Source organism: Vipera ursinii, assembly GCF_947247035.1.
Source record: "Vipera ursinii genome assembly, chromosome: 1".
In the NCBI taxonomy this organism is placed as follows: Eukaryota; Metazoa; Chordata; class Lepidosauria; order Squamata; family Viperidae; genus Vipera; species Vipera ursinii.
In genome coordinates this window covers 73963411-73980261 of record NC_139512.1, presented here as the reverse complement: position 1 = coordinate 73980261, position 16851 = coordinate 73963411, and the positions used below count along the sequence as shown (strand labels likewise).

Below are 16851 nucleotides of genomic sequence, written 5' to 3'. Positions count from 1 at the left end.
GAGACTTGAGCAAATTTGAAAAACACAACACAAATTCAAAACATCTATCAGGGCTTAAATGTTATTGAATCTGTTTCAGAAATTGAATGAGTCAGAAATTACATTATTATAGTTTTGCAACTTAAACAGGGCAATTGATATACAACAATGGGAACACCAGCAGAAAGTAAATATTAAGTTTACTGTGATTATTGCACTCAGAGATAACTGGAACAAGATCCTTCTTTCTTTAATATAGAAGTCCAGTGTTGATTCCCAAAATATCTCCATATTTTTAAAAAAAAAGAAGAAAAAAGATATAGCAAGGCTTTTTTTGTTTGTTTGAAAAGAAACTTCTTGACTATGAGATTTCTTAAGAATATCAACTTCCACATAAACATACAAAACAGCCCTTAAAGCAGTAGAGAAAAGCTTGGAAACATGTGGCCAATGGTTATATTCTTGCCAAATTGTTGCTGCCATTTCATCATCATCATCACCATCATCATCATCACCATCATGGCATCTTTTTGGACTGTCTTCCAGGATTAGGATTGTGGGCACTGTTTTGTAATGGTTCTGCTCCTTCCTTAGGTAGCAGTTTCATTTGGAGGAGCAGATCAACCCAGTAGCTGTTTTCTTGTGCGTCTTCTCTCTCATTTTCTGCTGGGACCTTTCTCCATTCCTATATAACTTTTACCTGAAGTAACTGGGAAAGATCATCTAGTGGTCTGGAGTTTGGTACCAGCAATAAGCTGATAATAACCAGAAAGGTGATACTGTTGAAATCTGTGAGAGTCTGGATATGATGGAACAGGTCTAAACTGACATTTAGGATGGAGATGCTGTTTGTTCAGTAGGAGACAGAAATGCTTTTCAGATATTCTGTTCCGGATGGCTTGTCCAGCTGTAGTATTATTCACCTTGACAGAGACAACACTGGCTCTTCATCTCTTCCTATTTTGATCCCCATCCTTCACCTCTTCCTTCCACTTCATAACACTTCATTTTGCCAAGAAGTGATAAGACACAAACCTTAAATGGGCTGAATCATAGAAGTTGAGTAGATTTGCCTCCATTGATTATACGTATACCTATTAATTCAGTTTACTGAAACTGGATGCTACTCTTATAAAAACAAAAGACAAAGAGTGAAAGAATGCCAGATGAGGAAGTGTGACTAATTACTGGTCCAAATTACTTAATCAAGATTTTATGGATTATATTTCAGAGAACTGAATGAAGTAACAGATGAGAGTACTACCATAAGTATGTTCAGAATTCCAAAATACCAATTTGTTATTCTGGTTCATGAAATCAGAAAATATCTGAGTTGGAAAGAACCGGATCTGAGAGGTTATGGATCTTTTAAAAAGATATTATAAGAAGTTATATCTGCTAAGGATGAAAACCAGTTTGATGAGGTGGTGAAGGCATCAAGCTAGAAATGGGAAGGTGAATTCCAGTCCTGCTTTAGGCACGAAGCCAGCTTGGGTGACCTTGGTTCTGTCACTCTCTCTCAGCTCTAGGAAACAGGCAATTGCAAACCACCTCTGAAAAACCTTGCCAAGAAAACTATAGGGACTTGTCCAGACAGTTTCCAAGAATTGGATATGATCGAATGAAAAACAAAACAAAACACCCCATTCAGGACTGATTCCTGAGGACTCCTGCCTCTGCTTTCCCCTCGAATGTCAAAGGTAAATTTTAAGAGTCTCATAGTGAAATACAGAGCAATCTAGAGCAGAGGTCCCCAACACCCAGTCTGTGGACCAGTACCGGGCCGCAGCATGCCAGGAAACAAGCAAAGCCCCATCCATGGCATGTAGGCAGCACACAGAACTATGCACTTCCAGTCCATGGAAAAACCTTTCTTCATGGAACCGGTCCCTGGTGCCCAAAAGGTTAGGGACCTCTGATCTAGAGAACAATCCAGGCCCAGCTTTATTTTCTTACTATTATTTGCCCTTCTTTCTTTCATTCATTACAAACACTGCAACAAGACGGTTACCATATGGCTGAATGGGACGATAGCCTCAAAAAGAAAAACAAACCCCCCCCCTGCATAAGCCTCTTGTTATACATCAGATCCTGGGAGAAGAGAAGCTGCTGGAAATGACCCGTAGCATCAAAATGAATAATTGAAGCAGAACACATTCAATTCCTGCATTAAATACAGAGGTCAGAGCACAACTTCCTAATCATTTTACAGTAGCTGTGCAAAAAACTCAGGAAGAAAGTGCTGGATAATTGCCCCACCCTTAACCCACAAAAGAAGCTGACCTACGTATCTTCCCAGCAACTTTGAGAGAGTTGAGAAAGAGGTCATCACAAAAACTGTGACCATGTAATTCTGCATTTGACCAACATTTAAATCAGAAGACAACCCTTTGGTAAAGCTATAGCGTGCTGGCGAATTAATTCAGTAAGAAACATCACTTTTTGCAGCTCCTTGACTGCTTGAAAAATTGATGCTTTGGATGATTAGGTTTAGCTCCAGGACTGAATGTGGTAATTTTCTGCTACAAATGAACGGAACTATCTCCTCCCTCCAGATATGTTCTATATTCTATCATACCCCAGAATGTCCAACCTTTCTCTTATTATAAATTCCAACCCCGCATGAGAAAAAAGGCGGGCAAGAAAGGATAAAGAACAGGTGGTGTCCAGTCCCGATGTTACAGATAATAGTTTGGGGGTTCTTGAGTTGCCAAGTACCTTAGACATAAGATATGCTTTCAGTATTTTAGAAAAGGCTCTTTAATTTTATTGAAGTGATTGCTAGTCTGTAATGTCCACCTTTCCTCCCGGCTGTATATGGGAGGCTGGTCCCTTCTTTCTGCCCCCACCATCTCCCTTCGGTACGCATAACTATACATCATGCTTTCTTTTTGACATTTTATTAGGCAGCTTGCAGACAAGGAGGAGAAAGGCAGATGTAAGTGCAAAGGGGACACCAGGAGAAAGTGTCCTTGGGGTGTGTGTGTGTGTGTGTGTGTGAATAGATAAAATCCGACCTAAAGACCAGACATATATCGTTTGATGTGATAAGAGAGACAGCATGACCCCTGTTTTTCTCCTGCTCTGGCTCAGATGCCAGGAATCTGCATGGGGATTAAATCCATTTGATCCAGACCCAATTCCGGATAGAACAAAGCCCCCATAAAAACAAATCAGGCATCCAACGGTAACCCCATCTGTCCTGATTTCCCAGGCACTCCCTCTTCCTCCCTCCCCCGCTTTTTTTTTCTTTCCTCCATAATGAGATGCCCCCTTCCCCTTTAGAAGGAGAACGGCCAGGAGAACCCCCAGGTTCTAGGCAACCCTTCACACACCCTTACACAAAATTCATCCGAGGAGGAAGGGACCGCTATATGTGAAGAGGGGACGAAAGAAGGGGGAGGGGTCCATGAAAAGAATCCAGAGTGCTCGTGTGGGGGGGGGGCTGTCTTTTTCCCCCCCTTTTTTCTTTTACCTTCCGTGCTCAGGATCAAACATTGGACTCAGGAGCCCCGGGAGCGCGCGGGGTGTGTGTGTGTGTGTGTGTGTGTGTGTGTGTGTGTGTGTGTGTGTGTAAGGCTGATGCGGCTGGGCTGGGTTTTGCCTACCTGCTGCTGCCCAAGGCGTCGTTTTCACACGCTATAGAGACCTGGAGGGAGCCGGCTGGAGAGCTGCTGCCGCTGCCGTTGCCGCCTCTCCCGCACTGCCACTCTTTTGAGGCGCCGTTGCTTAGGAAGGGCGGGAGGGAATGGGCGTAGGGAGCGCCGCGGCTCCGGTGCAAGATCGGTGACCGAAGGTGGAGCCTGCCCGGAGAAGGAACGGAGGGGGAACGGCGGCGGGGCGCGGGGGAAGCGCGTCTGCCAGAGCAGACGTGGCTACACGTTACACATCTTGGAGATGTTGTTAGTTAACCCCGGGCGGGAGGCGCCTTCCAATGGTGCCAGGAGCCCGCTTTTAGGTCGGCCTTCTCCCCTGCGGCAGATCGGGCCCGGTGCAGAAAGCCAACAGGTGCAGCTCTCTCTGTAGCCGGAAGGTGCAGAAAATGGGAGGCTGCACCAGCTGAATTTCCCGTTCTCGAATGCATAAGGCAGGGGTCTTCAAACTTGGCCCTTTTATGACTTGTGGACTTCAACTCCCAGAATTCCTCAGCCAGCTTTGCTGGCTGAGGAATTCTGGGAGTTGAAGTCCACAAGTCATAAAAGGGCCAAGTTTGAAGACCCCTGGCATAAGGGATGGCTGGTCATTATCCCGACTTCTTCCTCCGGCCGCAAAGCGGCTGTCCGTCAAACACGGATGGAGAATTGCCACGAGTCAGGCTTATTTGGGGGCGGAGGGGGGGGAGTCGGAGTTGCTTTCAACTCTCCCTCCACACATGCTTTGTGACTGGGCCCACTGGAGATGTGGCGTGGCAAATTCTCACTACACTAATATGGGTGCTTGTTACTGGCTGCTGTTGCATCTACAAGACCGGCTGAACCGCAAATTAGCCAAAGCCCTTTGAGCTTCCACCTTGCGCAGAGGTAGCCGTTGATGAATGGGTGGAAAAGCTTAGTGGAAGCAAGAAAACACTGTTGAATTAAAAAAAGGATGAACTTAAGGTTCCTCCTCAAGTAGATAAGAAAAATATTGTTGTTGTTTTTAATATATTTTGCTGTAGTGGATCACCAGAGGTACTACTCCTTCCTCAACACCCCGCATACCCATTTTCTATATTGTACAGTGAAAGAATTAAACACATACCTGAGATGTGACATGTCACAATTATCTTCCAGCCACCTTTAATATCCAAGACATCATTCTGACTGTGATGGAGTTTATCTCATTTAGCTTAATCTATTAATATGTACAGTACATAGTGCTATTATTCACACTGCAATATAAGTATCCTGCCCAAAATGATAGAAATGTATCAGTAAATGTTTATTTTTTATTTTTATTATTAAATTTATTGACCGTGCATCTTGCCACAAGCTAACTCAGAAACATACATTCTACAATAGTTTTGTACCATTCCATATGTTCTAAGCTCTTGCACATGATAGCACTACATATTGCCTGTTCATAAGCTTTCTAGTAGCTGCAGTGCCACAAATGTCTTTTGCAAAATGAGTAACATAATGTAGTTTTCTTTAAACTTATTGTAAACAAGATACATATGCTGCACTTTTATTAGTGCTAATCAAGACAGCTTTGAACCACATAAGAAGCATCTACCGATATAAGAGAATATATGTATCTCAAGACAGTCCCACCAACACTGACAGAGTAAGCCACTTGTATGTATTATGTATCTCTCTCTCTCTCTCATCTATCTGTCTGTCTGTCTGTCTGTCTGTCTGTCTATCTATCATATATCTGTCTGTCTATCTGTCTCCTATTAAAATGTAGCAAATATATCAAATATTAAAATATATCACTTGCTGTGTCAAGTTGGAACTATTTAAATGAAAAAAGGCTGGAACTTAAGAAAATGGCCTTACTTAAGAATATTATGACCATCATAGAAGGAACTTGTTCAAGTTGATGTTATCTGCACTAAGCCATGTGCCCAAGTTGCATCTATTTCTCCCATTACTCAGTCTGAAATTGTTCCTGCATAAAGAAAATGAATTCATTCATTCTGATTAATTTCAGCAGCCCTGCAAGAAATTGGAAACTTAGTTCATAAGGATAAGAATCGTCTTCTTTCTCTGAAATCCTTACATGTCACTATAGATTTAAAATGGATGTGTCTATGTGTTTGTTTGTGTGTGTGTGTGTGTTGTATATTTTATTTTTAAACTTGACACATAGCATGCTGGATGCAGGAACACTCTGCTTCTGATAATTCTCTTCTGCATCATGTTGTAATTGTTCCAGTTCTCCATCCAAAATGCAGCTGAATTTTGCTTGCCCTTTGCACAATCCTTGGAAACTATGTGAGTGGTTTGTTCGAGGTTGCCTTTTATACCTCCTAATAGTCAGTATTCTAGCCAATTGTGCTTAGTGTATTGAGAAGATCACTGTGTATTAGTGTGCTAGTGTTTCAATTGTACTCAAAATGTCTTTTCTGCTATACTGTTTGCCTTAGGTAGTGTTCAACAAGCAACTACAGTAAAAGTAATACAACCAATGCACATAATTTAAATAAAACATGTATAAAAATCATTTCCTTCCCTAATTATATGTGTTATTAACTTCAGTGTATGTTTAAACTGACAGCTAAATCTAGACTCTAAATTAGTTACACATAGTTAATGGTTAGAACATTGGACAATTCTAATTTAGGTTCCCTTGGGTAAAATAAGATGTTTTCATGAGTAATTTACCTCTTTGGGCCATACCCATCTAAGAGTTTCTAAGAAGATAAAAGCAAAGGCTTTATTTAGACATTCTTTTTGTATACAGCTATTTTACACATTCTTTTTGTATACGGCTATATGTGGTAATATTCTGTTCAAATCTCTGCACCTTTTATTTTCATAGAAGAAGAACAATGGGATGAATATGCTTTTTCTTGTGAAGATTTGTCCCCTCCTTTAAAATGAAGGAAGCAACTCAAAATGTGAAGTAACATATATGAATCAGATTAATTAAACTCCTTACAGGTACAGTAAATCCGGCCCTCCCCATGGCTTTAGTTTAGCTATACAAATCCAAACAAAAGCTATTCAGCTTTTGGTTTATCTCCATTAGCAGTTGGACAGCTAAATGGCCATTATCCAGAGTTAAAGTACCCATGTAGAATCATCTTTCAAGATTAGGTATACATTTAGATATATAATAGGTCTAGATTTACTCCCTTTGCACTCTACTTGCCACCCATTCATCTTTTCGGCTGTCATATTGATGTATTATCATTGGGTTCTTTTTTATTGTTTATTTTATTATTCTAGTATTTTACTTCTGTTCTGTTTACACTCCTTTCATTTTCATTTACTATTGTAAGCTGCCTAGAGTAGCCCCATGGCAAGATAAATGGCAGAAAAATTTAACCAACAAATAAATAAATCTATGCCTAGTGGAGGCCTTGGAAAGTATATTCAGATATTCAAATGTGGTGATGTGTCTTTATCTACAAAGACCAGAACTGTGCAAGACATGGCATTTCCAATGTACTCTATGGAAGCAAAAGTTGGAATTTGAATAATAAGATAGGAAAAGTATTATTGCTTTTGTGTTGGAGAAGATTCCTAAAAAGACCATGGACAGCCAAGAAAACAAACAATGGATCATCAAACAAATCAGAATTATTACTCAAGGCACAAATGAGAGTTCAAGTTATTCTACTTTGGATACATCATGCAAAGCCCCAGCTCTCTGGAGAAGGCTCTAATGCTGGGAAAGATGGAAGGAAAGAGAAGAAGACAACTTGAAGCAAGATGGGTGGACTCCGTTACAGTGGTGATGTACAGTGGAAGTGTCACTGAAAATGCTGAAGGACCAGGTTAGGGAAATATTGTCATGGAGAAAATCTATGAGGATGCTAAGAGTCAACAATGACTTAATGGCATTTTTGCAGTTGGCAAATATATACCAGACCTCACTATTTGCAGTAAAGGGCTTTGCACTCCCATGAGCTTAGGTACATGGTTCTGAATCTATATGTTCATCCTCATCCTGACAGAAAATTTTATTTCCTTCACAATTTAGAGCACGTGAGAAACAGAACTCTGCTAAAACATGTAGCAAGTACTATTGCAGAGTGGGAAAGTGGAGCTGTTGGATATGTTGATTTGTAAAATAATGTGACATCTATTACATGCCATTACAGTATCAATGAATCTACTGTCTCTTCCATAAGTAAAAGAAAAGCAAGTGTCAGTGTAAATATGGTGGTAGCCAGTGCTTTTTTTGTAAAAGAAAAAGGTGCCGGAACTCACACATGTCATACAACCCACCTTGCCTACCCTACAAGGTTCCATCCAAAAAAGGTGCCGGAACTCCGTTCTGAGCGTTCTATGAGAAAAAAAGCCCTGGTGGTAGCATGTCTCAAGGGTATTCCATTCATATAATACCCACAGAGAACGAATGGACAAAGTTCTCAGCCTACAGATGGAGGTCTACATTCAGAAACCAGACTAGGATTTTCTGAGAAAGCATTGTGGTTCTACAAGCAGTTTGTGGCAGACGGTTATTAAGCAGAAGGAACATCTGAAGGGATACAATATGATTACCCGGCCAATAGAGGCTGATTTGAAAGATTTAAGCACATCTACATTCTACGCAGCATAAATATGGCAAAGTAAGTAGCAATGGTGGACCACAGGATGGTACAAAGATTAGGGAAGGAGACTGAGGAATCCTTACAATATCACATTGTTGGAGGAACTAGGAGGACTTGCTGAAGAATGGAACAGCAGAAGTTCTGAAATTATCAAGGTACAGTGCTGGGTTCCATCTTATTTTTTTTTGCTTTTGTCCTATATTTTGAGGTGGTTTTTTTTTTTAGCCATTTTTCAGTGCTCTGAAACTTTGTGTCTCAATTCTCATTGACTCAAGGTCGTGCTATCTGACGCTTCATTAACTGAAGTTGTAGGTTAGAACGAAATCCCCACAGACAGCAATAGCATTAGCTCTTATACTGATATACCGCTTCACAGTTAAGGTCATGACAATCTGCTTATTCCTTGAGAGAAAGAGAAAAAAATATGTGATTGCCAGGTAGGGATGCTATCATTCCTTCGTTACAAGTAGAAGCTTCTTATAAGCTACCAAGGTGGAATGACAACAAGCCAGCATTACTGAAACCAGGAGCTTTTCCCGCTGTTGCAACCATAAATTATTGAGATCCTTGGAAAGGGGGAAATACATTGTAAGCAGTGGTGGGATTCAGCCGGTTCGCACCACTTCGGCAGAACCGATCGCTAATTTTTTGTTGCCCAGGCCCAGAACGGACTTCCGGAAGTGGCATCCACACAGAGAACGGGTTGTTCACATATTTGAATCCCACCACTGATTGTAAGCAATGCTTACAGACAAGCTTTCTGAATACGATGCTGAAGCTCCAAGGGAGAAATGAGGAGGAAAAAGAAGGATATTGCTAAGGCCAGGGAGACAGAATGAAGCAAGGGTTAATGGCCTGCCACGAGGTTCTGCAGCTCAATTTTTCAAGCCAATTGATAGCATGAGATCGGGCAGATCCAAGGCTGGTTCTAAATGGTTGCCAAAGCCACCTATACTTACAATCTGCATCTATTCAAGGTAAATGCTGTATGCATGTTCCATAGCACCCGATCCAGAGGACTTAAAACAACTTCTTTTTGATTTCCAGCTTTATGCAAGTTCTCTCGGGAAAGTTATTACTGGAGTTCTGAGAATTTTGACTTGCTATTTTTCTAATAAAGCTGATTATCCTTGGCAGGCTGGGGAATTCTGGAAGTTGAAGTCCACACTTCTTCAAGTTGTCAAAGCTGAGAAACACTGAATTAAACAAATCTTCTTTTTCAGCAATTGATGAACTAGATGTTGCTCCTCAGAAGTTCATGTCACAACTACTCTGGTGCTAGCTAGAGGGATCATGGTTGCTTTTTAAAAACAATGTTCTCACTACATCCCAGGAGTTTCTTGACACCAGGATTAAAAACAACCTTTACATTAAACAACTTTTCTTAACATTTTCAGAATGTCATTTTTTTCAGTCATGTTGTCTGTTACACTGACATCCAGTGAAACAAATAATATGTTGTTCTTACAGATTCATATAGCTTGCTGTGCTACGTGCATTAATGTCTAAGTTTGAATCTAGCTGAGAAATTGGCTATGGAAAGGAAAAACAACATTTCAGCAATTTGCCATTAGCAATTGTCAATCATTAAAGCTACTTTTCTGTTATTGTTTAAGGTTTGTTTGTTTTTTTAAAAATACGATTATGGCATTATGTTGCCAGAAAGCAGTAATCTGTTATTATAGTATTAGATATATTTTATGTTTATTTATTTATTTATTTATTTATTTAATTTATATACCGCCCTTCTCTCAAGAGACTCAGGGCGGTTAACAGGGCAATACGTAAAAGACAAATACAAAAGTTAAAATTATTAAAACATGATTAAACAATGCCCATAGTACAAATAGTACAAATTTAAAATTAAAGTCATAATAACAAACCCACCCCATCCCATCAGGCCAGGCCCGCTTCCTTAAAGAGATGGGTTTTAAGGTCGCGCCGGAAGGAGCGGAGGTCGGGCGCCATCCGGAGCTCTACCGGAAGATGGTTCCATAAGTCCGGTGCACCCACAGAGAACGCTCTCCCCCTGGGGGCCACCAGTCGGCATTCTTTGACCGGCGGCACCCTGAGGAGGCCCTCTCTGTGGGAGCGTACTGGGCGGAGGGAAGTTGACGCCGGCTGCAGGTGCTCCCCAAGGTATTCTGGACCCATGCCATGGAGGGCTTTGTAGGTCATTACCAACACCTTGAACCTCACCCGGAAGACAACTGGCAACCAATGCAGCTCGCGGAGCAAAGGTGTAACACGGGAGTATCGGGAGACCCCCGACACAACTCTCGCGGCTGCATTCTGTGCCAGCTGGAGCCTCCGAGTGGTCTTCAAGGGTAGCCCCATGTAGAGAGCGTTGCAGTAATCAAGACGAGAGGTCACGAGCGCATGAGTGACCGTGCGCAAGGCATCCCGGTCTAGATAGGGCCGCAACTGGCGCACCAGGCGAACCTGGGCGAACGCCCCCCTAGTTACAGCTACAATATGGTCTTCTAAAGAGAGCTGTGAATCTAGGAGGACTCCCAAGTTGCGAGCCCTATCTACAGGAGGTAATGACTCACCCCCCATAATGAGGGGTGGGATATCCTGAATATCCCGGGATGCCGGTACGCACAGCCACTCCGTCTTGTCGGGGTTGAGACGAAGCCTGTTCCTCCCCATCCAGACTATAGTACCAGTGCTTTTTTTGTAAAAGAAAAAGGTGCCGGAACTCACACATGTCATACAACCCTCCTTGCCTACCCTACAAGGTTCCATCCAAAAAGGTACCGGAACTACATTCTGAGCGTTCTATGAGAAAAAAAAGCCCTGTATAGTACCATGTTCCATTTTGAACTAAATTTCAATTAATTTCTTTCTTGTATTTATTCTTTTGATTGGCTTGTTTTCTGTTAGTTTTTTAACATGCCCTAATGGAAGGTGGGAATGAATGAATGAATGAATGAATGAATGAATGAATGATCCAGTCCTTCTAGATTGGCATGTCTGTACAGTTTAGATAGAGATTATCTTCTTGTTCTTTGCTTTCTTTTTCATTTGGAGAAAATTAGGACTTCCAGTTCTCTATTTATCCAGTCAATATTCATAGAACTTTTCCAGTGTTGTCCATTAATATATTAATTATACCTAATATTCTGGCTTTTCTTCCAGGGACAATTGCACATTCATTGTTGATCAGCTCAGATCACATTATTTAAATGAGTGTTCCTATTGTTGGCTAAGGCAGTTGTTGGAACACAGCAATATTATTGTTGCTCTGTTAATGCAGCTATTGAAAAGTAGCAATGATAACAATCACTGGCAGTGTCATGCCTCCTTTTCTACCTTGACATCCAACCTCATATAGTTATTCCTTGGTTTTGTGCATCTTTTGTTGTTCAGAAGAGAAATAATGCTTCATGTGCACAGAATAAATACATTGTCGGAGAATATTGTCTCGTAACAACAACAAGAAGAAAGACGTTTGTCATACAGTAGGACTTATACTGATGTAAACTCTGCTGATTGTTTTTGTTCAACTAGCAGCTTTTGAATTGATAAAGAACCTGGGAACCTTACCTAGGTAATGCTTTGAGGTATCTTAGCAGCAGCTATTGAAAATATAATTTGTACCAATTGAATAGAGAATTAAAAGCAGTATCTTTCCTCAATCATCCCAAAGATGCTTTTTCACGAGGCAACTTTACTTTTTTGTTTTTCCTTTGAAGACGTTTCACTTCTCATCCAAGAACCTTCTTCAGCTCTGACTGGATGGTGGGGAATGGAAACATTTATATGATTTATATGGTATAAATCTTTCCATTCCCCACCATCCAGTCAGAGCTGAAGAAGCTTCTTGGATGAGAAGCGAAATGTGTTCAAAGAAAAACAAGAAAGTCCAGTAGCCTCATGAAAAAGCATCTTTGGGATAACTATGACCTGGATGACTGAGAATCTCCATAGACACTTTGCTCAATCACTATAGCAGAAAAACTAAACTTTATTTATGTCATTATTATCTGTGCCAACTTTGGAAATGGTTTATTAACCGTTTACATTGCTTGTAGTCCCTTAGTTGGAAGATAACTAATGATTTTCTGTTTCTCTAGATTAAAGTTTTGTGTATATTTTCTATAGTACTGTAACTTGGATTACATTCATACTCTCTTGTAGCTGTAACTATGACATCTAATGTTACACAATATTTACTTATTTGATTTGATCTCTATTTCAAGAAGTGATTCTGGTCAGTGTACATCAAAAAACAAAAACAAATGAAAAACAATTAAAACAATACAAAATATATACAAGCACAGAATAGAACTACTGCCATGGAGGTTAATGCAGCCAAGAAACGGGGTCCTTAATGCACTTGGGGCCTTGGCCTGGACACACAACCAAATCTTCATGGCCTTACAAAAGGCCAACAGGATCAGGGTCATTCTGATCTTCGAAGATTGAATGCTACAGAGGGCAAGGGCTACGGCAGAGACTCCTGGTTCTTGCCAGCCAATTTTCCTTGGCTGATGGGACACATAATTACATAATAATTAAATAATTAATATTAATTTCCAATATCCAAAGAAAAATAAACTTTCAGTTCCACCACTATTACTGGGTTGCAAAAATCTTAAGTGATCACAGATACAACATATTGATAATTGCAGGAAATTTAGGGTTAATTTCTGAAAACGAGCTAAGAACATAACCACACAATCCTAAGTTTTGATGGTCCTAGCCACCATTGATTTCCAACCCAACTTTTGAAATCATTGAAAAATAACATTGAATTTCATTCTTCTCCCTCCCTCCAAAGATGTTTACAGAATTTAAAAAATAATAATCTAAAGACTATTACTGCTCTATTCAATTCTGCAGACCTTTTAGGTCTGTAAAGAAGTCCACATGAAGAAAAAAGTCTTCTTTGGTCAGTTTGGATATTTGATTACTTCATTGATATAGGCTGCTTTTTTGGCAATAGTACATAAATGGTTTGCTATTGCTTTTATCCAGGATGTGTTTTCAACTTCCCAGTTAAATTTGTAGCCTTAATATATATATATATTTGATAGTCACCCACCCAAGAACTAATCAGCTCTGATCCTGCTTACTTTTGGCTGTGAATTTCATCTGAAAGCAATTTTCTTCTAAATCATGTTTTACTGCTGTTTATTTAAAATGTTAGAATGCTTTTTGCAGCAAAAGAAGAAGCACAAGCTTTCCTTTATGTATTAGTTTCTTTACTATGTGATTTACTATGTGATTTCTTTACTATGTGATTTCTTTTAGTCTCAATCCAACTGCTTTTGTTATTGCTTGAATCAATTGGGTTGACATTCTGTTCTTTATATTTCTCTGAAGATCAGAGCCCAATTTTTATAGCTTAGACATGCATTTATTCTGGATCCCATTATATTAGCTAAGAAGTACTTATTCACTTCTTTTTTGTGAAATTTTTACAATAAAAAGAAGCTTCATTAACTATATCAATCATCATAAACATTAGTTGATTTTATTCAACAAGGAACTGCACAGGATGTAGAAAAGTTTGACTGGAGTTATCTGGAATTTGGAGTTCCAGCTGGGAATCCAAGGATCTTGGTTTCATGTTATAAGTCAGGGGTCCCCAACCCCCGGGCTGTGGACTAGTACCAGGCTGCGGCATGTCAGCAACCGGTCTGCACAAAAAAGCAAAGCCCCATCTGTGGGATGCAGGCAGCACACAAAACCAGGCCCCCTCCGGTGGAAAAACCTCTCTCTGACTGGCTCAAGGTTGAATCAGCCTTCATCCTTCTGAGGTTGGTAAAATGAGAACCCAGATATGCAACATGCTGACTCTGTAAACTGCTTAGAGAGTTCTGCCTGTAAATGAAGTGGTATATAAGTCTAAGTGCTATTGCTATTGTTATTTTATCCTTTCACTTCCATCTCTCTCTGCCAGTGTAATGGTAAGTGAGAAGGACCTTGAGAAATAGGACGACAATATATAAGAAAGGGCATATCTTGCAGCTGCACAATGGATGGAGAAAGAAGCTCCTTAATTTCTTTGGCTGTAAAGGAAACAGCAGGAGATTTGTACTTTCAGACTTGCAATACATCTGTTAACATAGACTTAACAATGAAGTAGAATTAGCTCATCTTGTCATATTTCCTGTCTGGTATATAAGGGAAGGTTGACAGCTAGACAGATGATGTTCTTTATTCCTTTCCTCAGCGTTTTCATGCCTTTCCTCGTTGTTTCAGAAGTTAATAAAATGTGATGTTGCCCTTCGTAAATTTCATTCTTTTGATGATCTTGATCTTTTGTTTCCCCTGCATTGTTGTTGGCAATACTATTGCCTGATTGTCTAATAAAACTAGCTCATTCCTGCAGACTGTTTATCAACTGATACTAAGGGCCATAGAGCCAGATGGAGTCCTTATTGGCCAGGGTGACAATGGATATTTTCTTTTGTGGGTTCACTATTAAAATGGTTTTTGGGGGCACATTTCTTTTCGCCTCATCTCACCTTTTCTTTCTTCTTCTCTCTGCACACAGAGAAATGAAAGGGATAGGAAGTTGAAGGAGGAAGGTGCCTTCCTCAATTGCAAGGCCACTTCTAAAAGGGACCAGTAAGAAAACAGATACAGTGAGGTGAGGCCTGGTTGTGGTATGGCCAAGCAAACTGGATGGAGAAATCTAGAGGCCTGTAATGGTATGCGGGAATGACCTTAAAAGACAGGAGGAAAAACTGCAGCCTATATAATTGTTGTGTGGGTTCGGCAGTTGCGTCGGAAGACTCAGAGGAGGAGGAGGGGGGTGTTTAAGAGCTTGCTGAGAATAATATTGAGGCTCCACAGAGCCCTCAGGCAGGCCCTTCCCACCTGGTCACGACGCAGACCCAGCTGTGTGAGCCTGACAGCATGGATGAAGGCGGCTGGCCCTGTTCAAGGACGCTCGACGCAGGAGGCAGTCAATCAGGAGTAAACAGAGGAAGGCAATGGGGCACCTCGGAAGGAGGCAGAGAGAAGCCACGCCCTGAACTGTATAAAAAGGGGAATGCGTGGGAGGGCTGGTTTGCTGAAGGCAACCACTTGAATAGCTCCTGTTTCATGGTTCGTGTCTTGTTTTGTTTGCTTTTGTATCCATAAATTTGGCAGGCTTAGTTCCAGCCTCTTGCCGTCTTGTAAAAGGGGTTGTCCCTGCCTTTTCTGCAGGGCCGGTAGCAGGCTGGTACAGAACAATAATAGTCTGATAAATGTAATCTGAGTCCAAAGGAGGGGTGGAGGTGGAGAAAGCAATTCAGAAGGGACCCTCCCTAGTTTTGGGCGACAATAAAAGTCAGGTGGGGAAGGGGTACTTTCAGACTTGCAAATTTCTGTTAGTATAATCTTGCAATAAAGATAGTATTAGTTCCCATGGCTGTTAGGAGTATGGTGGTTCATGTGGTTAGGATGCTGGGTTAGAGAGGTTAGCAAGCCTGTGTTTGAGAGCTGTGTGTTGCTGTGGGATGGGACAATCTCTCCTCCTTTGTTCCAGCTCCTGCTGGGGACATGAAAGAAGCCCCCAACTGGGCATTCACCAGGCAATCCTTTCAATCCAGAAGCACCTCGGTATTTCTGACACCAGTGCAATGCGACCCATGGCTGGGGCTTCTTGGCTGAATTACCTCAAGGGCTGACAAAAGCAGAGCTGACCATGAAGTATATAAGCCTTGTTGCTGTCCCAAGATTAATCAATTCTAGCATTGCATAAGAACATAGGAAGAATAAAACTCAGCCTACTTCAGAAGTGAGTTTCCAGAGTGGTCAGCCAGATAACTGTAAAATCCACAAGAAGCTTTTATCACTTGTTGCTTTCTAGAAACTCACATCAGGAAATGTTTTTTTTTTCTAAAACTAATCAAGTTCTATAACTCTTGGAACAGCAAGAGTTAGTGTCCGTTAACTGTGTGAATCCAGTCCTTTAATTTGTATGGAGGGAAGCAAACGTAGCACAGGACTACAACTCTTTAAAATAGCCATGAACATATGGCTATTTTAAAGAATTGCAGACAGATGTTGCATTTGCATTCCCACAGACTCTTAAACAATTATTTGGAATCAGATCTACAGTACTGCTTAACCCTGACTTATTCAATAACTCATAATTATATAAGTCATGCTTAATGTGATCTGGGAAACCAAATAATAATAATAATAATAATAATAATAATAATAATAATAATAATAAGAAGAAGAAGAAGAAGAAGAAGAAGAAGAAGAAGAAGAAGAAGAAGAAGAAGAAGAAGAAGAAGAAGAAGTTGGAAGGGACCTTGGAGGTCATCTAGTCCAACCCCCTGCTAAGGCAGGAAACCCTATACCATTTCAGACAAATGGCTGTCCAGTCTCTTCTTAAAAACTTCCAGTGTTGGAGCATTCACCACCTCTAGAGGCAGGTTGTTCCACTGGTTAATTGTTCTAACTGTCAGGAAGTTTCTCCTTAGTTCTAGGTTGCTTCTCTCCTTGACTAGTTTCCATCCGTTGCTTCTTGTCCTGCCTTCGGGTGCCTTGGAGAATAGCTTGGCTCCCTCTCCTTTGTGGCAGCCCCTGAGATATTGGAACACTGCTATCATGTCACCCCTCACCCTTCTCTTCGTTAAACTACACATACCCAATTCCAGCAACCGTTCCCTATTCCCAATTTATTTATTTATTTATTTATTTAGATTTATATA

At 40.7% G+C, this 16851-nt stretch overlaps 1 protein-coding gene across 1 annotated transcript in view; it reads right to left on the bottom strand.

Annotated features, from left to right (window-relative positions):
• The window catches only part of C1QTNF4 (C1q and TNF related 4), a 21005-nt gene extending 17312 nt beyond the window's left edge, over window positions 1-3693 (bottom strand). The window contains exon 1 of the mRNA XM_083349040.1: window positions 3588-3693. The gene's annotated coding sequence lies outside the window, so the exon portion shown is untranslated. The remainder of the gene's footprint in view (window positions 1-3587) is intronic.
• Between the last annotated feature and the right edge of the window lie 13158 nt (window positions 3694-16851).